The following is an 18071-nucleotide window of genomic DNA, read 5'->3' on the forward strand; positions in this document are numbered from 1 at the left end:
ACTGGATGGCCCATGAGGTCTCTTCCAACTCTTTGATTCTATGATTCTATGATTCTATGATTCTTATTGTTGCCCAGTTACACTGATACTCCAAACCAGAGTTTCATGCACTATTGTTTTCATTATAGTCACCGATTTTGTCAAATCTTCTAGTTGCTTGGCTACAATGCTGTGGTGTTTTCTGATGTGGGAGGAGGTCCATGGGGTGACACCATGGGTTACCGCAGTGGATGACGCCAACTGTAGTGACGCCACTATTTACAGGGCCTGTTCTCCTGCAAGGAGGCGGGCAGCACTTTGAGATTTGTAAAGTAGCATCCCTTCATTCAAAGTAAACAGCATAACCTTGGAGCCTGGAGGGGGAAAAAATCGGCTGTTGCTTTCATTGGTTATGTTCCAACTCAAACTGTTTCTGTCCAACGACCAACCTAAATAAATTAAATGTGTGCTATAGTTAGTAGTCATCAGTCATCAAAAGCCATCAGTCCTCTCTTTAAAAACTATTTACTACATAGAGGATAATGTGGCTGTTCTTTTATTTATTTTTTATATCTTTCCTTGGCATCATTGTCATCCCCATCAATCGCAATGGAGTTGCATCTTATTAAAAGAATTCTTGCATCATACAGGAAATTTTAAAGATAAGAATTCCTCTGAAACCACCGGGATTGTGGGGCAGCTGGCTGAGTGTCAGCTGCATTAAGACCACTCTGACCAAAAGGTCATGAGTTCGAAGCCAGCCCGGGTTGGAGTGGGTTTCCAACCAATTGTGTGTAGCCTGTTGTCGACCTTTGCAACCCGAAAGACAGTTGCAATCTGTCAAATAGGAAAATTAGGTTACACCTTAGTGGGGAGGCTAAATTAACTAATTTATGAGGCCATAAAGAAGACTCCAGCAAAACATTCCAGCGGGGAAGCATGCGGGGAATGCGGAAGTGCTTCATCAGTGTCACAGATGGACGATGAAAGCGACAGTTCCCCTGGTGGCCAGAAAAAGTTAAATAGCCTCTGTGTATGTCTGTATATAGATAGATGCTTTTGAGCTGTGGTGTTGGAGGAAAGTTCTGAGAGTGCCTTGGACTGCAAGAAGATCCAACCAGTCCATCCTCCAGGAAATAAAGCCCGACTGCTCACTGGAGGGAAGGAGACTAGAGACAAAATTGAAGTACTTTGGCCACATCATGAGGAGACAGCAAAGTCTAGAGAAGACAATGATGCTGGGGAAAGAATGCTCTGTGATTGTAGGTGAACTATAAATCCCAGCAACTACAACTCCCAAATGTCAAGAATCTATTTTCCCCAAACTCCACCAGTGTTCACATTTGGACATATTGAGTATTTGTGTGGAGTTTGGTCCAGATCCATCATTGAACTACAACTCCAAAGCCAAAGGACACTGCCCACCAACCCCTTCCCGTATTTTCTGTTGGTCGTGGGAGAACTGTGTGCCAAGTTTGGTTCAATTCCATCGTAGGTGGGGTTCAGAATTCTATTATAGTAGGTGAACTATAAATCCTAGCAACCACAACTCCCAAATGACAAAATCATTTTTTTTTGAATGAAGGACATACATTGGGTTGTTAGGTGTATCGTGACCAAATTTGGTGTCAATTCATCCAGTGGTTTTTGAGTTCTGTTAATCCCACAAACGAACATTACATTCAGTTCTTGTGGGATTTTTCGGGCTATATGGCCATGTTCTAGAGGCATTTCTCCTGACGTTTCGCCTGCATCTATGGCAAGCATAGATGTTTGCCATAGATGCAGGCGAAACGTCAGGAGAAATGCCTCTAGAACATGGCCATATAGCCCGAAAAAACCCACAAGAACTGAGTGATTCCAGCCATGAAAGCCTCCGACAATACATTGAACATTACATTTTTGTTTATATAGATCTCATATTGCTGTTTTGTTTCTTTTTTGTTGTTTTTAAGGACATTTTCAATAAAGATTAATTTATTAAAAAAATTATCACATCCATTCTCCTCTCAGAAAGAGGAAGGAAGAGAGGGAAAGGAGAGTTAACTCGAAATAAAAAAAAAACAAGCACAACTTTGGGCTGAACGAAAACAAGCGTGTATAAAATGAACAGTAACCACACACTAAACTGGACTGAAGTAAAAGAAAGGACAGAACTTGGTATAAACTCATGCTAGGTATGTTTACTCAGAAGTATTTCACATTGGGCTCCATGGCTTTTATGTCTGTGCAAACCGACTTAATTCCATGCTGGATGACAGGGCCGTAGCCAGAAAAAAAATTTGGGAGGGGTTGAAATTTTGGGGGGGGGGGTGTTGAAAATTTTGCGGGGGGGGGGGGGGGTTGAAACCTGCCTCCTAGCTCACGCTGAAGCAAAGAGCACAGCGGGGGAAGAGCAGCCTTCAATAGCCTGCAGCTCCGCCTCTGTCAACCACCTCCACCAAGTCTGGCCTCCTTAATGAGAGCATTCAACACCCCTCCCTACTTGGTTGCTTCACTAAATCGGCTATTGCTGCAAGTAATGACAGTGTGAATAAATTTAAAGTGCTGGTCCTATCCTATAAAGCCCTAAGCGGTTCTGGCCCAACTTACCTGTACGAACGTATCTTCCCTTATGAACCATCTAGGACCTTGAGATCGTCCGGAGAGGCTCTGCTCTCGGCCCCGCCCTCGTCACAGGTACGTTTGGCGGGGACTAGAGACAGGGCCTTTTCAGCGGTGGCTCCCCGGCTATGAAACACCCTCCCCAGAGAGATTAGATCTGCTCCCTCCCTCTTAATGTTTAGGAAGCAACTCAAAACATGGCTATTTGAGCAAGCATTCACAAATACAGAGTAACGGATACAGATAACTGATATAGGAACGGATAACTGACGATGGAATTGGACAATGCTTGACAATAAGGAGATGCCAATGATGTTGTTTTTATTGCTGTTGTGATTTATGTAATTTTAATGTTTTTAAATTGTATTATGATACTATGTATACTGTTTTGTTGGAAACCGCCTTGAGTCGCCGATAGGCTGAGAAAGGCGGTTTACAAATACAGATAATAATAATAATAATAATAATAATAATAATAATAATTTGTCAATATTTGCTTGAAATAGTGCTTGCAGTTCTGGAGGGACTCTTAATTTTTTGCATCTCATAGACTTAGCATGGGGGTTTGGTTAACCAGTTAAAATTCACAAGTAAACCAGTTTTTTTAAAAATCTGAAACATTTCGGGGGGGGGGGGTTGAACCCCTAACCCCCCCCTCCCCTCGCTACAGGCCTGCTGAATGATACCTTCAATATGTCTTTAGAAAATCAGTTAGCTACAAAAAAAGCAATCAATGTTTACAAAAAATGAAGACGAAAACCCCCAGTTTAAAGTTGTCCTTAGCTCCACTTTTCCATCCCTTGCTGCTATTCGGTTCAACTGTTCCCCCTGAACATGATACCGTTACATTTTCCAATGCAACGTGTTGGTGAGAAACCTGTTTAAACATTTCATACCAGAAGGCAGGGGCCGACTTCGCAGCCAAGAACCTGCCAGATGGAGGCTTAATTCGAGGGAACAAATGGCAAACAACGGCCCGCGTGTCTCTGTGAGGGATATTTGAGCGTTGCCAGTGCTCAAATTTATGTGGGGTAGGAGGTGTAAGAGAAGACCATGAGTGCAACGGGTATTTCATCTTAATCCAGCCGTGTTACTTAGCGGTAAGCGGAAATTATTCAGCACAAAGTCAGCAACACTTTTATGTATGGCATTTTTTCAAGTTCTAAAACTCAGAACTACTGAATTGTGGATCAAAAACAAACTTTTCTGTATGATGCAAAGCAACAATTGGTGGCCGGTACCCATTCAATGACAAGGGGAACCTACCCATCCAACAAATGGTGTGGGCCCTACCCAGTGAACAAATGGTGGACTCTACCCATTCAATAAATGGTACATGTGCTGTCACACGCTGGGCCTATAGCAATTGGCCTTTGAACAGGACGTGCTCTTTGTGCCCAGCGGGAAGCCGGGGTGCCTCAGCTGAGAAGCTGTAAGGATTTTCCTATACAAAAGTCTTTTGAAGCTTGAAAAGTTTAACAAGGTCCTTTATTATTGCTTAGATCTTTAACAAAACAAGCAAATACTTCTCAGATCTTCAACAGGTCAAACAAATACTTAAAGGCTTTGAATCAACTGGTGGCTTTCTTAATCTTGTCCACAAGGGACAGGCAACTGGCTTCGTGAACTGTTTCTTTTCTTTAACAAGGAAACCCCTTTTTAACCCCTCCTTGGGCAATCTGTATTTAGGCTTTGCTGGCGTGGGGTTCCTACACCCGGTTCGAATTTGCGTTATGGCTGCCACGAGAGGTCCTTACCAGGCCAAAGTCTCTGTGTAGATTCTCCAGCTGGAGATCCTTTGTGAAAAAGATCTTGGGGTCCTCATGGTCAAAAAGTTAAACATGAGCCAACAATGTGATGCGGCAGCAAAAAAAAACCAATGGGATTTTGGCCTGAATCAATAGGAGTCTAATATCTAGATCTAGCGAAGTCATGCTACCCATGCTCTATTCCGCCTTGGTTAGACCACACCTGGAATATTGTGTCCAATTCTGGGCACCACAATTCAAGAGAGATATTGACAAGCTGGAATGTGTCCAAAAGGAGGGCGACTAAAATGATAAAGGGTCTGGAGAACAAGCCCTATGAGGAGTGGCTTAAAGAGCTGTGCATGTTTAGCCTGAAGAAGAGAAGGCTGGAGGAGACATGATAGCCAAGTATAAATATGTGAGAGGAAGTCATAGGGAGGAGGGAGCAAGCTTGTTTTCTGCTTCCATGGAGACTAGGACGTGGAACAATGGCTTCAAACTCCAAGAAAGGAGATTCCATCTGAATATTAGGAAGAACTTCCTGACTGTGAGAGCCGTTCAGCAGTGGAACTCTCTGCCCCGGAGTGTGGTGGAGGCTCCTTCTTTGGAAGCTTTTAAACAGAGGCTGGATGGCCATCTGTCAGGGGTGCTTTGAATGCAATTTTTCCTGCTTCTTGGCAGGGGGTTGGACTGGATGGCCCATGAGGTCTCTTCCAACTCTATGATTCTATGAAATTGTGGTCCTTATCCATCCAACAAATGATAGCCCCTACCCATTCAATAAATTATGGGCCATACCCATTCAACAAAAAGTAGACTGTACCCATCCAACAAATGGTAGACTCTACCCATTCAACCAAAAACAGACCCTACAAATGGTGGACTCCAACAATTATGGTTCCCACTCATTCAACGAATGGTAGACCCAATCTGTTAACAGATGGTGGGCCCTACGCATAGCACAAATTATAGAGCGTATCCATCCAATAAATGGAGGATTCTGCCTGTCCAACAAACGGTGAACCCTTCTAATCCAACAAATTGTGAAAGTCCTCAAGGAGTGGTGCCACCAGACAAGAATTTCCAGAATGAGTGATTCACCAACCTGCATTAAACCAAACAGCATGAAATCAGGGGATTTGATGATCAAACAGGGGATGGACTTCTACATACTGGTGGTTCATATGATGTGGTCATATATCAAACCAATGCACTCTTTTATCCTCTAGTAAAAGCATGTATGGTTTAAACTGGATTGCATTGTTCATACGATCTGAAGAGAAACCAGAGTTCATAATTAAAATGGATAGTAGCAATTGTGAATGTTTTTTGGTTAATTCACAAATGTAATGGAAGCCTGTCTGGAACTGATTTGCTTCACCTATAAATGTATTGCAACCATTCTTCTGTCCTAATGACAACCTTATACTGAGATCAACTCCTTTTCCCCTCTCAAAGTTCTGGATTTCTGAGAGCTCTCCTTTTCTGAACTAGAGTTTGCCTACACACGACAGCTGGGTGCATACAGCCATTCATTCTCCCATTATCCAGCATAGCAGGGCCATGTTGCATTGCCTTTCTGTGACCTCTCTAAATAGAGTACAAAATGCCTTGTATTTGTCTGAATATGAGTGGTTGCTGTGCGATGTATAGATATGATATATGGTTTGGATGGAATTGTATGAAAGAAGTATGAATGGGGCCTAATTGGGCTAAAATTACTACTCCTTTCCACCTACCTCCAAGGAAGCCCCTCGGGTGCTGGATGAGTGCCTGGCCGCTGTGGCTGTCTGGATGAGGAGGAACAAGCTGAAGATCAATCCCGACAAGACAGAGGTCCTCCTGGTCGATCGTCAACCGGATCGGGGAATAGGGTGGCATCCTGTGCTGAACGGGGTTACACTCCCCCTGAAGTCACAGGTCCGCAGTTTGGGTGTCCTCTTGGATTAATCACTTAACGCTTGAGGTTCAGGCATCGGTGGTGGGCGGGAGGGCTTTTGCACAATTGAGACTCGTGCGCCAACTGCAACCATACCTCGTAAAGGCTGATCTGGCCAGGGTGGTCCATGCCTTGGCCACCTCTAGATTAGACTACTGTAATGCGCTCTACGTGGGGCTGCCCTTGAAAACAGCTCGGAAATTTCAACTGGTCCAACAGGCGGCGGCCAGGTTGTTAACTGGTACTCCCTACAGAGAGAGGTCAACCCTCCTGTTTAAGGAGCTCTGTTGGCTGCCGTTCATTTTCCGGTCCCAATTCAAGGTGCAGGTGCTCACCTACAAAGCCCTAAACGGTTTGGGACCCGCCTACCTGCGTGACCGCATCTCCGTATATGAATCCATACGATCTCTCCGTTCATCTGGAGAGGCTCTGCTCACAATCCCACCTGCGTCGCAAGCGGGTTTGGTGGGGACGAGGGACAGGGCCTTCTCTGTGGTAGCCCCCCAACTCTGGAACTCTCTCCCTAAGGACATCAGACAAACCCCAACGTTGGCAGTCTTTAGGAAGAGCTTGAAGACCTGGCTGTTCCAGTGTGCCTTTCCAGAATAGGAAACTCCCAGCATCATGTCCCAAACTCACTTTACCAGAGATTTAAGATTGCCTGCACATCGCACCTACCCTAAAATCCTTACATTTCACCTGTCATGTCCAGCACTTTCTAATTCATTCATTACATTTGGCCCAGCCCTAGTTTTAAATGTGTCATGATGTATTGTTTTGATGTTTTACTGTTATTGCTTTAATGTTTATTGGTTTGCTTTATGAGTTTTATTGTTTGTATTTGTTATGCCGTTGCTTTATTGAGGGCCTTGGCCTTTGTAAGCCGCACCGAGTCCTTCGGGAGATGTTAGTGGGGTACAAATAAAGTTAATAATAATAATAATAATAATAATAAATATTGAGAAAACCACTACATTCATGGACTGTAATTAAAAGTTGCTGATGAAAACTGTGACAACTATTAACTATTGGCATGGCTGACTTGATTAACTCTTGGTGGAAACAACATGTTTACATAGTCAAAGAAAATGGCTCTTTTAAGTTAAGGAAACCAATATCTCTTAAGACTAAGAGTCAGCACCTCCCAGGAACTGATGGGAAGCCAGGATATTTCAGGCTGGAAAACAACTTCTCACTCCTATACAGCTTCTACAACTTTTAGAACAACATCAGCAAGAAATATTGCTATATAAGAGACCTTATTACAATCCAAAAATTGTGGCAAACCAGAGGTATCTGATCCACCTGCCATCTTCTCTGTTGCAATCCAGAGCAGGGAACGAGGCCCTAAGATAACTATCCACCACACTTGGCTGTGGAAAACAATCCTTTTTTATTGAAGAAAAATGTTACAAAATAAAGGAAAAATGCAAGTCAAAAGCCACAGCAAAATCAGTAAACATGAATTTAAATGGACAAAGCAAAATCAAAAGCCTCACTGGGAAATACTTGAATCTGTTAGCAATCCACTAACCGTACTTGATATCCTAGAAACCTTCCCAAACTATGGCCAGGGAACCAGGAGAACTGCCAAGGTCTTCATCAATTCTGAAACGATGCCTGAACTGAGGCAATCAGCCTGACGTATTGCAATTAAAACTCAAGAATCGGTTCCGTGAACCGCCCTTCTGTTTTGAAGCCAATGTTTTTAATTCTTGAATTCGGGAGGATCGACGCAAACTGAGTGTTTTACTTCTGTCTTCCCAAATTTGGCCCCTTCTGTTGTCATTACAGTTAACAGGTGCAGAAGGGAGGGAAAGTTCAGGGTCTCCCTCTGAAACATTCTCAGGAACACTGGTACTTTCATTTTCCAAATCTACAGAAGTTCCTTCCTCACTAATTTCAGGAGCATTGGCATTTTCCAAACCTACAGCAGTTTCTTCCTCACTAATTTCAGGAGCATTGGCATTTTCCAAACCTACAGCAGTTTCTTCCTCACTAATTTCAGGAGCATTGGCATCAAAAGGTACATTTCCACTAGCATCAGTAAATATACTTTCATTAGCATCAGGAGGAACAAACAGAGAATCAGGTTCAAGTTCAAACTCAGGCTGAACCCCAACATTCTCCAAGGAAGAAGATTGTATTCTGGATTCGCATAATGGCAGATTTTCAAGGAAGCAATCTGGCCTAAGAGGTGTTTCCAGGAGATGACAGAAGAAGAATGGTGATGTATGCATGAGGATGAGGGGATGTTTATATGTATATAAATGTGGGGTGAAAAAGTAAATCCCCTTTTGTTTGTTAATTTGTAGGTTATTTGTGTATCCAATGTACAGTGTTCCCTCACTTATCGTGGATGTTCCGTTCCAGGACTATCTGCGATAAGTGAAATACCGTGAAATAGGGACACCCCCTTCTCACTTTGCCTTCTCTTTCCTCTCCTCTTTCCCCTCCCTCGGGCACCCATGTCACCCTACCTTGGCAAGAAGGAGACTTTTGCCTGTGCGGCCCTCCTCCTCCTCGCCTTCCCTCCCTCCTTGCCTTCTTTCCTCCTTCACTTTCCCCCCACTTCTCCCTCTCGCTCGTGAGCTGCTGACTCAGCGAGAGGGAGAAGAGGAGAAAAAGTGGAGGAGGAAGGGATTGCCTTCTTTCCTCCTTCACTTTCCCTCCATTTCTCCCTCTGAAATACACCTACTCAATGAAATACACCTACTCAACCGAACTTAAAGAAAATTGGCTCAAGATGTTCTAAAGGTGGTATATGACACACAGAAATTAGGACTAATGTATAAAAACGTACAAAATAAATACTGGAAATGTCAAACACACGTCGGAACATTCTATCATCTATGGTGGACCTGCCCAAAAGTTAGAAGTTATTGGAAAATTGTTCAAGAAGTTTGCCAAAAATAGGAAAGATAAAAATTCAGATGAAGTACCAGAATATAACTGATGAAGATCTCGATCTTGACCCAAACAAAGACATCATATTCACATATTTAACAACTGCAGCCAGAATGGTGTACACGAGGAAATGGAAATCAGAAGAATGGCTAAAAACAGGTTGGAGAAATAAGAGATATGGATAAATTAACTTTTTATCTGAAGGAATCGGATGGTCGTCCAGTAAAGAAAACAGACTGGAAATTGTTCAAAGAATACATGGTAGACCATTAACGGCTGACAAAACATAAAAATACTGGAGAAGAAGGAAAGACAACAAGGAATTGTTATTTGGTACAGAGAAGGAGAAGATACACATACAAGTGAATGGAAGAGAAGCCGAAACTAAGGAAAGGACTAGAGATTCAATAGCACTCAAAAGATGCAGAGAAGAAGAAGTCAACACCAACCCCCCTTCCCTTCCCCCAACTTTTCCTATACTTTTCCCAGAACCTCTCCTTTCCCTCTTTGCACTTACCCCTGCCCCTCTTTTTGCACTTCCAATGAGACCCTCCCCTACCAACCCTCCCCTTGCCCCAGAACTATTCATATTAACCTTTTTTATTTCTAGATTTGGGAAAACAATAAAGAAAAACTATATTTAAAAAAAATGAAACACAGGCATGTGCTTTTCACCTTAAGAACAGACAAGCATCTTGAGCTATGGGATTGCCTGGGAAGGAATCCCACTGGAGCATTGCAGCACATCCAAATACTTGGGAATCACTTTGGACCATGCTCTAACTTACAAGAAGCATTGCTTGAATATCAATCAAAAAGTGGGTGCTAGCAATAATATCATATGAAAGCTGATTGGCACAACCTGGAGATCACAACCAGACACAATTAAGGCATCTGCCCTTGCGCTTGGCTACACTACTGCTGAATAAGCATGCCCAGTGTGGAACACATCTCACCACGCTAAAACAGTGGATGTGGCTCTTAATGAGACATGCCGCATTATCACAGAACGTCTACGCCCTATACTGCTGGAGAAATTAATACTTGCACCGCCTGTCATACTTTGGGAAGTAGCAGTCAGCAATGAATATCAGATATCAGCCAGCATGCCAACACCTTAAATCTAGAAACAACTTCTTAAGATCTACAGAGATACTCGTAAGCAAGAGATACAGCAAACAAGAGTCCAAAAGTGGCAGGCTAGAACCCAGAACCTCAATCAGTGGCTGAGACCGGATGAGAGACTCCCTCCTGGCACACAGAAGGCATGGCGACTTGGAAGGTGCTGCACCATAAGATGCAGAGCCAACCTTAAGAAATGGGGGCCACAATTGTGCCCAGAAGCTGACTGGTAGCCAGTGCAGTTGTTTTAGCAGGAGGGTAGTTCTTTCCCTGTCACCAGCCTTGGGATCCAAATCCCCATTCCGAGTTACCATGATCCTTGGACGTGTGCGTGACTTTGATGCCATTGAAATCAAAGCCTCATCAGAGCAGCGGGTTCGGCTAAGCTATTTCTCGCCCAGGCGGTGATGGCAGAGGACAGGTGAGCCGCCCGACGTGCCAAGTTTGTCTTTGAAAGATGAAGGGTCGGGACTTCAAAAAGAGGAAAACGCTCACAAATAAGCTCCCTCATTCCACATGCAGTGCTTGGCATTAAACAAACAGGGTGGCAAAACACCCACCTTTTCATTCCTTCCCACCCTTTGCCCGCAAATATGCAAAAATATATTTTGTATCACAGAGGAAATGTACAGGGGCTTTCAACAGGCTGTTTCAGAGCAGAAAGCATTAAAAAGTCACTTATGTTCACAGTTGCTGACAGAATCGCACGGATTTTGGGCAAAGCCTCCCACTGAATCCCCGCATTGGTACTTGAATGTCATCTACTCTGCATATAAAGAAGCTGGAATCAAGAGCAGCGACGAGGAATAAATCTGGGTAGAAGAACAAGGGAAGGAATGCTTATGGAACATCCAGTTCTTTGCAGCATGGAACTGGAGTCATGAACTATAGTGTAGATCAGGGGTCCTCAAACTACGGCCCGGGGGCCGGATGCGGCCCTCCAAGGTCATTTACCCAGCCCTCGCTCAGGGTCAACCTAAGTCTGAAATGACTTGAAAGCACACAACAACAACAACAACAATCCTATCTCATCAGCCAAAAGCAGGCCCACACTTCCCATTAAAATACTAATAAGTTTATATTTGTTAAAATGACAATTAAAATGTTTGTTTTTAAGTGTTTTTTGCACGACAAATAAGATATGTGCAGTGTGCATAGGAATTCTGCGCTGGGCTTATAGCAATTGGCTTTTGAACAGGACGTGCTCTTTGTGCCCAGTAGGAAGCCAGGGTGCCTCGGTTGAGAGTCCCTATGGGTTTTCCTATACAAAGTCTTTAGACTATGGACTGTTGATTATGAGTAAGATGCCCTGTGTTATCTGCACAGAGAAACTACTTCAAATTCTATCTGTAACTGGATTGATAAGCAAAGTACCTATATGATGAATACATGAAGTTTATTATTTATTTACAAACTTCATGTATTCAGCATACAGGTACATTTCTTCTTGGTTGAGTGTTTAAACAGTACGTACTTTAAAGCACTCTGTTTCACTGGGTTGCTGTAAGTTTTTCAGGCTGTATGACCATGTTCCAGAAGCATTCTCTCCTGACGTTTCACATACATCTATGGCAGGCACCCTCAGAAGTTGTGACCTCACATCCTCTGAGGATGCCTGCCATAGATGCAGGCGAAACGTCAGGAGAGAATGCTTCTGGAATATGGCCACACAGCCCCAAAAACTTACAACAACCCAGTAATTCCGGCCTTAGACAACACATTCTGTTTCAGTGTCTTCTCTGTTGCATACAGACTAACACTCTCTTCAGTTTAATACATTGCTGAACATTTACTCAATACATTTACTCAATACTGACAATACTGACTTCTAAACTGTACTGCTTCTGATGCATACTGGCTTCTAAAATGGAGTCTCGGTCTGTGCTGTCACGCACTGGGCCTATAGCAATTGGCTTTTGAACAGAACATGCTCTTTGAGCCCAGTGAGAAGCCGGGGTGCCTCGGATGAGAGGCCCTAGGGGTTTTCCTATACAAAGTCTTTAGAAGCTTAAAAGTTTAACAGAGTTCTTTATTATTGCTTAGGTCTTCAACAAACAATCTTAGATCTTCAACAAATCAAACAAATGCTTCTGAACTTGTCCACAATGGACAGGCAACTTGCTTGGAGAACTATTACTTTCCTTTACGAGGAAAACCCTTTTTGACCCCTCCCTGGACAATCTAGGCTTTGGTGGTGTGGGCCCTACTCCCGGCTCCAAATTGCTTCTTGGGTACCCGAGTAGACCTACCAGCCAAGGCTCTGAAGAATTTCCAGCTGGAGTCCTTAGGATTTTTCCCACGAAAGATGTAGGTCTGTTTCTCCAACCTCAACAAGGATTGTGCTGTAAAGCTCTTTCTCTTAAAACCTTTCTTTAGAGCAGTGGTTCTCAACCTGGGGTCCTCAGATGTTTTTGGCCTTCAACTCCTAGAAATCCCAGCCAGTTTACAAGCTGTTAAGATTTCTGGGAGTTGTAGGCCAAAACACCTGGGGACCCACAGGTTTAGAACCACCGCTTTAGAGACTGTTCTTAAAGCTGTGAGGCTGTAAATTCCCCAGCCAGAGCTTTTGGGACTGTTTCCCCCCAGACTTTGTAAGAAACGAAGCTTCTCTACAGGTAGAAAACTTTCACGTCCTGTAGCTGAGCTTCCAACTGTAAGACTGAACTAAAATGGTTCCCTTTCCCTCCTGAACCTGGAAAAACGGGCGGAACTAAAACTGAATGATGATAGAGAGGTGGCTAGCCCCATGACTACTGCCTAGCAGGAACCATCCAACTGCAAAATGCATGGCTAGAACAAGCACATGCAAATGCTCAAAGAACGAAAGGGAGTTTGGAGCTCCTGGTACAGCCGTACCAGCACAAATTCTTTCATGGTTTTTTTCAAATTATAACCCAGCCCTCCAACAGTTAGAGGGACTGTGACCTGGCCCTTTGTCTCAAAAGTTTGAGGACCCTGGTGTAGATCATGCATGGGCAAACTTGGGCCTTCCCTCCAGGTATTTTGGACTTCAACTCCCACAATTCCTAACAGCCAGGGGTGGCTCGTCCATTACGCGAAGTAAGCGGTCGCAGAACACTTTTTTTTTGGCCAGGGGTGCAGAGGCGCCTCTGTAAATGACCCTCGGCCACCACTTGAGGAGCGCCCTCTCAGCTCACAACAGCCCTAGTAGTCCAGGGGGAGCCTCGGCTTTCTTGCCTCGCTGCCGGGCGATCCTCTTCCCAAAGGGGCCAGGCCCTTGAGCCTCGCCTAGCCCCTCTTGTTCCTGCTCCACCCGGCCACCGGGTGCGTGAGCAGAGCCGGTGCTCAATCGTTCTCCGCGTTCGATCCCTTCCCCATGACCGGCTCCCTTTCCTGATCCCCCGGCACTCCACCCGCCTCTCTCCCCAATCCGCTGTGGGCCAAGGGGCGGAGCCGCCATGCCTGGCCTGCTTCGGGTCCGGAGGCGTGTCTGAAGACCCCAGCATGCGCACCAAAAGTTGCCTCTTCTCCTGACTTTTTCTTCAGCCATTGGGACCAAGAGAGAGAGAGAGAGAGAGAGACCCTCCAGCTGGAGGTATCTCCCACCTCCGCTCCCCCCTTTGTTTTTATGCCTACCTTCAGGAAAGGTGGGCATCCCCACCTCTCCTCTCTCTCTCTCTCTCTTGGTCCCAATGGCTGAGGAGAAAGTCAGGAGAAGAGGTGACATTTGGTGCACACGCCAGGGTCTTCAGGCACGCCTCCGGACCCAAAGCGGGCCAGGCAAGGGAGCAAGTGCGGCAAGTGTAGTTACTGGGATGTATAGTTCACCTACAATCAAAGAGCATTCTGAACCCCACCAATGATGGAATTGAACCAAATATGGCACACAGAACTCCCACGACGAACAGAAAATATATATCAATGATTGGTTGGGGGGGGGGGGGCAAAATACTGTTTGCTTACCGTTGAAAATTACCTAGGGCCGCCTCTGCTAACAGCTGATAGACTGCTAGGAATTGTTGGAGTTGGAGTCCAAAACACTGGGGGAAAGGCCCAAGTTTGCCCATGCGTCATCTGCACTGTAGAATTAATGCAGTTTGACACCACTTTAACTGCCCTGGCTCAATGGCAGTGGATTAAGGCAGTTGTTGTCTTCCAATGGAGGTGAGGTACGGCTCCACCTATTGTCGATGAAAGAAACAACCACCTAATGGATGTCAATACAGTCCTGTTCTGTTAAGTTTGCATGCAAGATCAGAGAACAACCAGCAATGCCTTGGGGGCAGATTAAATGGCTGCTTTTGTTGCATTTTCTGAATACTCTCTCATTTCTCCCCCCTTCCCTCCTTCCTTTTAGCATCTTTAGAGAAAGTTAGAAACCGCTGGCCTCCTCTTTTGCAGCTTTGCCATGTTAATTACTTAGCACTCCTAACATGAACTGCACATTTCAAGACAGATTTTCCTCCTGGGCCTTGTTTACTTGTTATTATCCTTTTAAGTGTCATCTGGAATCCGAAATGATAACTCACGCTGCCCTAGATCGCGGCGGCTTCTCAGAGATGATTTATCGTATCTGAAAGAAAGTACGGTCATGTCTGTAGGAAAAGGGAGATGCGGCGAGGGTGGATGGAGTGGGCCGACGAGCAAGCCAGCGCAATTCCGGCTGAAAAAGGAACCGGGGAGGCTGACATTTAGGCTCCATTGTGAGATGCAACTTCCAGCTGACTGGGCCGGGCATCCGTCCAGCGCTCACCTCAACCCCGGCTCCACTTCAAGCACAGCTGACGTCTCTTTTCAAAAAGCTCCTGACAACCGAATTGACTTGAAGCAACCGCCTTGTTTTGAGCAAGAGAGAAGATACGAGAGTGGGTCAAAAAGTTTTGCCTCCTGTGTAATAAAAACATTCTAAACATACCTATAACAACTACAGGTCATAGCCTGAACTATCCTCTAGTACACCTGTCGGAATCCAAATGTCTTTAAGAGCCAGACACAGGAGTATATTCGAAACAACAGTTTATTAAATCAAAGCAAACAGGACTCAGAGACACTTGCTTCAGTGCCTCTGGTCGAAACTCAAAGTTTGCAGCAATTTGTAGCTTGAAAAATGAACTTGGAAAATAAACTGGATTAGACTTGCAAAAAATTACGGATTAAACAAGAGTTACTTCAAAACACACCAAAATCAAACAGTTCAAAGATAATGGTCAAACAAAGAGCTGTGAAGAGTAGCCGTCGTCCAAAAGCAGTCCAAAGTCAAAGAAGTCCCAGATGAAGATACCAAAGTGCAAAAGGCAGCGTCGTCGTCAGAAGCTGTCCGAAGTCAAGAAGAGGGGAAATCCTCACTTATGAGAATCCAAGCCAGTTGGTACATGAAGGAAACAGCAACCTGCAGTTCCAGGACCCAAGCCCAACAAGAGAAGCTGCAGTGACAGAACCCAAGGCACGAAACCAACACTTTGCCTTCTGCAAAGTTTTATCACTCCAGTGCCTTCATTTATCTTACAACTCATCATCCATTGATGAGTTGCCCTCCACCCCATCCTCATCGCTGTCAGCTGGTTTAGCCTCTACAGCTGAACGCCAATGCCCATCCCTCCAACTCTTCCACCTTTTGTCAAGACTTAGGTCTCCCCACAATTCCATGGTATCACCAGCTTGTCAATCCCCACCAGAAAATCCTTCAAAAGTATCACTGGACGTGGGTTGTGTACACACATTCCTGATCTCCTGAACTTGAGTCCTATCCAATGGTTCCTCTTCATCCTCACTACTCCCAGACCCATTACTTCCAGTAAAACCCATGAAATCCTCTTCTTCAGTGGGAGCAGTAAGTATGTCCCGGATCCTCTGACGCTCCTTGTCTGACTCTTGCTCCCAAGTAATCCTCTTAATACCTCTACTCCCATCTCCTTCCTCCTCTTCACTCATTTCACTCTCAGAGAAACCTTTGAAGGATTCTTCGTCTGTGGGTGACATAAGTATCTCCCAAATTCTCTTCCTTTGCTGCTCCTCATCTAACACCTGGGCACCTCGTTTCCCTCCTCTACTACTCCTACTATGAGTTGTAACGTTGCCAGCAGACTCTACTACAACAACACCAGTGTTTCTCAACCTTCCTAACACCACGAAACCTTAACATAGTTACTCCTTTTTTGGTGACCCCCAACTATAACATTTTCATTGCTACTTCATAACTGTGATTTTGCTACTGTTATGAATTGCTATACAGGCAACGGCCATGCTGTCACAGCACTTTTGACCGCACCTCTTTCAGTCAATAACAGAAGTGCAGCAATTTGTTCAGCCGGTCATTGTCATTTAGAAATGTTTTAAAGCATACAACTACTTTGGGTCAGTTCAAGTTGCCCTTGAACCAGTGTTTCTCAACCTTCCTAATGCCGTGACCCCTTACTACAGTTCTTCCTGTTGTGGTGACCCCCAACCATAACATTGTTTTTGTTGCTACCAGAGGCGGCCCTAGGTAATTTTCAACTGTAAGCAAACAGTATTTTGCCCCCCCCCCCCCCCAACCAATGACTGATATATATTTTCTGTTAGTCGTGGGAGTTCTGTGTGCCATATTTGGTTCAATTCTATCATTGGTGGAGTTCAGAATGCTCTTTGATTGTAGGTGAACTATACATCCCAGTAACTACAACTCATATGTCAAGGTCTATTTACCCCCAAGAGCACCTCAAGAGTGCCCCTGGGCAAAATAAACTATACTGCAAATGCTTACTTTGCGTAATGGGTTGAGCCGCCCCTGGTTGAAATGAAGGAACAGCAACTGCAAGGTGAACTTCCTTAACTGGCGCAGCGTGATTTCTGAGCAAAGCTTGAAACTCCTTCACATGGAAGGTTTTGTTCTCCAGCACAGTAAGTTCCCAATATCCTTTGAGCACACCCAAAGAGTTAAAACGATTTCATTAGGACTGATTGCTACGGCACATTCTGTGTCCTTCTCTCGCTTCCCACCCTCTGGATGCAGCCAGTTTGACACTGCCTCATTGATTCCACCTCATCAGGCTGCGTTAATAGTTACTGGTTTCCTGTAATTCTGTTTTAGTGGAGATGGGTGTTAGGCGAAGATACCCCATGAGGAATGGCAGGAGCAGTGTTCACAAACAGGGGAAAGGAGGTGCCCGAAATCCTGCTTGCAAGGGGTAACTGCGTCAGCCCACATGTTTGAGTAGTTGGTAAGGTCCTGAAGTTTTAGAAGGAGCAATACCTTCAACACATATCCTCTCAATAGCTGTAATGCATTGGAGTTGGGTTCCTGGAAGACCTCACCCCAATACAAGTTTGCATCCTTTTAATTCGTTACTACGATTTATTTAACATAGATGTAGATGACGAAGACATCTATACCTTGGTGTACTTGGTGTACTCATAAATTGAAATTGAATCCAGACAAGACAGAGGTACTCCTGGTCAGTCGCAAGGCCGAACAGGGCATAGGGTTACAGCCTGTGTTGGATGGGGCCGCACTCCCCCTGAAGACGCAGGTTCGCAGCTTGGGTGTGACCCTGGATTCATCGCTGAGCCTGGAACCCCAGGTTTCGGCAGTGACCAGGGGAGCATTTGCACAGCTAAAGCTTGTGCGCCAGCTGCGCCCATACCTTGGGAAGTCTGACTTGACCACGGTAGTCCACGCTCTGGTTACATCCCGTTTAGACTACTGCAACGCTCTCTACGTAGGGTTGCCTTTGAAGACAGCTCGGAAGCTCCAACTAGTCCAAAACTCGGCAGCCATGATTTTAACAGGAGCGGAGCGCATGGAGCATACAACCCCCCTGTTGCGCCAACTC

The sequence above is a fragment of the Anolis sagrei genome, chromosome 9, assembly GCF_037176765.1.
Source record: "Anolis sagrei isolate rAnoSag1 chromosome 9, rAnoSag1.mat, whole genome shotgun sequence".
Lineage (NCBI taxonomy): Eukaryota > Metazoa > Chordata > Lepidosauria > Squamata > Dactyloidae > Anolis > Anolis sagrei.